A 5,542-nucleotide genomic window follows, 5' to 3' on the forward strand; every position below is an offset into this window, starting at 1 on the left:
CACATGTATCCAGACACACCACGCCTCACAGCGCTCACCCGCTAGACGGCCCCGCATTCCCGTGGCAGTGCCCTCAACACACAAACGGTAAGCGCACTTCCTTACAACCTTATAATACCGCTGCTTCAAGTTTAATACTTCAGCTTAAATTTGGTAATGCACGGGTCACGCATTACAACAGTCCACCCGGTGCCAACACTCAAACTTTGCTTCCAGGCATTCATTGGAACAGCTTGCCCACTTGTGCCACTCCATTCCAATGTTCTAGTTGTAACCCGGTCTCCTGAAGGAATTTTACTCTGTCTTTTGCCTCCACTATTTATTACCTGCACCAACGCAAAGATCTGTAAAAACTCAAAATAAAAGTAGCCCTGTTGCACTTCTCTCCCTTTTAGTCTCAGTGACTTTAACAGGCTCCTGTTTCTTTAACAAAGAGGCCCTGTTCAAACATTCTTTCAGGATGGCTATACCATCCCCCACAGCGTACACCTTCAGACATGTAACAGGACCCGTTTTCCTTTTTCCTGTTGTCCTGTTTCATTGAAATCAACTGCCGAACTGCAGTTTCTTTCCAACTCAGTCATTCTTGCACTAACATTTTCAGACCTTTCACACACAAGGACTTGAATTTCTTTCATTTCCACAGTGCCTTGTTTTAATTCCACACTGTCTTTACTCAGTTCTCATATTCCATTATCCACTTCATGCCGTGCAGTCACCAATGGCCATTCAAAATCATTAGCTTCTCTGCCTTCTATCTGAATTCTTTTCCTAAATCAAATTTCAGTACAACACTGGTTACCTTTTCTAACAGTGGCAAAACAGCAAACAGTGTAACATGTTCTTTAAATACTGGACAGACATCAGAATTACATGGAGAATGCAGTGAATTGAAAAATAGTGGAAGGAAACACCCTTGCTCCTTTTCCTTTTATTCAGCCTCCTTTTGCTCATGCTCACATTTTCACAGCTCACATCTTATCAGTCTCTGGTAAGTCATCCACCCATGGTTTAGGGTTCCAGTCGGATCCCGTTACTACTGCCCTAACATTTACCACAGGCAGTTTATACTCCTTTTTCCTTTGCTTTCTCTTCTTTAGTGGGTGTTCTACATGCTAGGACCTCAAATCTTTAATGCCAACTGTTATATTTTTCATAATTTAAACATTCACACATCATTCCATTTCCACATTCAATCACTTTAAAATTTAGTTTCTTATACTGTTTGTCCTTATTACCAGTAACACAAGAAAAAACTTCTTACAACAGCAGCAGTTTTTTTTAAACCTTCTTTTTCCTTCTTTTAATCCTCCCAGCTCCCTTCCATTTTGTGGCATGCTCAGCTCAGCTACTGCTTTCTCTACCTGCACTACAGGTTTCCATTTCCCGGATTTACCCTGCTTGCCTCTGCCACTCCACTGGAAGATGCCTAAATTCATACTAAAAGCCGCCTTTTCCAAGTCTGCAATGCTACTCTAATACAATGTGCCAAATCTGTTATGGGTTGTCCTACTTTTGCCCCTGTACGATAACACACACACACCCCATTCCTATCTACACAAGCATTTACTATGAATGATGCCTGCACTGCCAATCATTTATTAGTACTTCACATAGGACTCATTAAAATTCAGGTACATGTGGGTAATACTTGCACAGAATATCACCTCCACAGTACTCCAATTAGGGACTCAATATCACCAGTTATAACAAATATGTGAATGCCCTCATAACACACATTAAGTCTCAACAATTTTTTGCTTATATGTTTGTACACTGGGTACCCTAAAATACACATACATACAACATACAGTACATACATCAAAACAGTATTCACAAACATGGTGCAAAACATGGTTATCCCAAAATCCTGCTAAACTAAGTATTTTTCCATCCATCCATCCATCCTCTTCCGCTTATCCGAGGTCGGGTCGCGGGGGCAGCAACTTGAGCAGAGATGCCCAGACTTCCCTCTCCCCGGCCACTTCTTCTAGCTCTTCCGGGAGAATCCCAAGGCGTTCCCAGGCCAGCCGAGAGACATAGTCCCTCCAGCATGTCCTGGGTCTTCCCCGGGGCCTCCTCCCGGTTAGACGTGCCTGGAACACCTCACCAGGGAGGCATCCAGGAGGCATCCTGATCAGATTGCCGAGCCACCTCATCCGACTCCTCCTGATGCGGAGGAGCAGCAGCTCTACTCTGAGCCCCTCCCGGATGACTGAGCTTCTCACCCTATCTTTAAGGGAAAGCCCAGACACCCTGTGGAGGAAACTCATTTCAGCCGCTTGTATTCGCGGTCTCGTTCTTTCGGTCACTACCCATAGCTCATGACCATAGGTGAGGGTAGGAACATAGATCGACTGGTAAATTGAGAGCTTCGCCGCCTTTTTCACCACGACAGACCGATGCAGAGCCCGCATTACTGCGGATGCCGCACCGATCCGCCTGTCGATCTCATGCTCCATTCTTCCCTCACTCGTGAACAAGACCCCGAGATACTTGAACTCCTCCACTTGGGGCAGGATCTCACTACCAACCCTGAGAGGGCACTCCACCCTTTTCCGGCTGAGGACCATGGTCTCAGATTTGGAGGTGCTGATTCCCATCCCAGCCACTTCACACTCGGCTGCGAACCGATCCAGAGAGAGCTGAAGATCACGGCCTGATGAAGCAAACAGGACATCATCTGCAAAAAGTATTGACCCAATCCTGAGTCCACCAAACCGGACCCCCTCAACACCCTGGCTGTGCCTAGAAATTCTGTCCATAAAAGTTATGAACAGAATCGGAGACAAAGGGCAGCCCTGGCGGAGTCCAACTCTCACTGGAAACGGGTTCGACTTACTGCCGGCAATGCGGACCAAGCTCTGGCACCGATTGTACAGGGACCAAACAGCCCTTATCAGGGGGTTCTGTACCCCATACTCTCGGAGTACCCCCCACAGGATTCCCCGAGGGACACGGTCGAATGCCTTTTCCAAGTCCACAAAACACATGTAGACTGGTTGGGCAAACTCCCATGCACCCTCCAGGACCCTGCTAAGGGTGTAGAGCTGGTCCACTGTTCCGCGACCAGGATGAAAACCACACTGTTCCTCCTGAATCCAAGGCTCGACTATCCAACGGACCCTCCTCTCCAGGACCCCCGAATAGACTTTTCCAGGGAGGCTGAGGAGTGTGATCCCTCTATACAATACAATACAATACAGTTTATTTTTGTATAGCCCAAAATCACACAGGAAGTGCCGCAATGGGCTTTAACAGGCCCTGCCTCTTGACAGCCCCCCTGCCTTGACTCTCTAAGAAGACAAGGGAAAACTCCCAAAAAAACCTAGTAGGGAAAAAATGGAAGAAACCTTGGAAAAGGCAGTTCAAAGAGAGACCCCTTTCCAGGTAGGTTGGGCGTGCAGTGGGTGTCAAAAGAAGGGGGTCAATACAATACAATACAATACACAGAAAAAATCCTCAATAAAAAATGTAAAATTTTTTAGAAGTACGGAGCAGAATTTAACAGTAGATGATATCACATAAGGGGCGGCACGGTGGCGCAGTGGGTAGCGCTGCTGCCTCGCAGTTGGGATATCTGGGGACCTGGGTTCGCTTCCCTGGTCCTCCCTGCGTGGAGTTTGCATGTTCTCCCCGTGTCTGCGTGGGTTTCCTCCGGGTGCTCCGGTTTCCTCCCACAGTCCAAAAACATGCAGGTTAGGTGGATTGGCGATTCTAAATTGGCCCTAGTGTGTGCTTGGTGTGTGGGTGTGTTTGTGTGCTTCCTGCGGTGGGTTGGCACCCTGCCTGGGATTGTTTCCTGCCTTGTGCCCTGTGTTGGCTGGGATTGGCTCCAGCAGACCCCCGTGACCCTGTGTTCGGATTCAGCGGGTTGGAAAATGGATGGATGGATGGATGGATGATATCACATAACAAGATTTAGATACTTTTAGACTCCTGGAGACCTCATCCATCAACCCTCTGTAGTTGGAACACACCCTCCTGTCCCCTTTCTTAAAGAGGGGGACCACCACCCCGGTCTGCCAATCCAGAGGCACTGTCCCTGATGTCCATGCGATGTTGCAGAGGCGTGTCAACCAAGACAGTCCTACAACATCCAGAGCCTTGAGGAACTCCAGGCGTATCTCATCCACCCCCGGGGCCCTGCCACCAAGGAGTTTTTTGACCACCTCAGTGACCTCAGTCCCAGAGATGGGAGAGCCCACCTCTGAGTCCCCAGGCTCTGCTTCCTCATTGGAGGGCATGTTAGTGGGATTGAGGAGGTCTTCAAAGTACTCCCCCCACCGACCCACAACGTCCCGAGTCGAGGTCAGCAGCACACCATCCCCACCATATACAGTGTTGACACTGCACTGCTTCCCCTTCCTGAGATGCCAGATGGTGGACCAGAATCTCCTTGAAGCCGTCCGAAAGTCGTTCTCCATGGCCTCCCCAAACTCCTCCCACCCCCGAGTTTTTGCCTCAGCAGCCACCAAAGCCGCATTCCGCTTGGCCTGCCGGTACCTATCAGCTGCCTCCAGAGTCCCACAGGACAAAAGGGTCCTGTAGGACTCCTTCTTCAGCTTGACAGCTTCCCTCACCACCGGTGTCCACCAACGGGTTCGGGGATTGCCACCACAACAGGCACCGACCACCTTACGGCCACAGCTCCAGTCAGCTGCCTCAACAATAGAGGCACGGAACATGGCCCATTCAGACTCAATGTCCCCCACCTCCCTCGGGATGTGGTCGAAGTTCTGCCGGAGGTGGGAGTTGAAGCTACTTCTGACAGGGGGCTCTGCCAGACGTTCCCAGCAGACCCTCACAACACGTTTGGACCTACCAGGCCTGACCGGCATCCTCCCCCACCATCGAAGCCAACTCACCACCAGGTGGTGATCAGTTGACAGCTCCGCCCCTCTCTTCACCCGAGTGTCCAAGACATGTGGCCGCAAGTCAGACGACACGACCACAAAGTCGATCATCAAACTGAGGCCTAGGGTGTCCTGGTGCCAAGTGCACATATGAACACCTCTATGCTTGAACATGGTGTTTGTTATGGACAATCTGTGACGAGCACAGAAGTCCAATAACAAAACACCACTCGGGTTCAGATCGGGGGGCCATTCCTCCCAATCACACTCTTCCAGGTCTCACTGTCATTGCCCACGTGAGCATTGAAGTCTCCCAGCATAACGAGGGAGTCCCCAGAAGGTATGCCCTCTAGCACCCCCTCCAGGGACTCCAAAAAGAGTGGATACTCCGAACTGCTGTTCGGTGCATACGCACAAACAACAGTTAGGACCCGTCCCCCCACCTGAAGGCGGAGGGAGGCTACCCTCTCGTCCACTGGGGTAAACCCCAATGAACAGGCTCCAAGTCGGGGGGCAATAAGTATACCCACACCGGCTCGGCGCCTCTCACCAGGGGCAACTCCAGAGTGGTAGAGAGTCCAGCCCCTCTCAAGGAGATTGGTTCCAGAGTCCAAGCTGTGCGTCAAGGTGAGTCCGACTATATCTAGCCGGAACCTCTCGACCTCGCGCACTAGCTCAGGCTCCTT

This window comes from Erpetoichthys calabaricus, chromosome 18 (genome assembly GCF_900747795.2).
Source record: "Erpetoichthys calabaricus chromosome 18, fErpCal1.3, whole genome shotgun sequence".
Taxonomy (NCBI): Eukaryota; Metazoa; Chordata; class Cladistia; order Polypteriformes; family Polypteridae; genus Erpetoichthys; species Erpetoichthys calabaricus.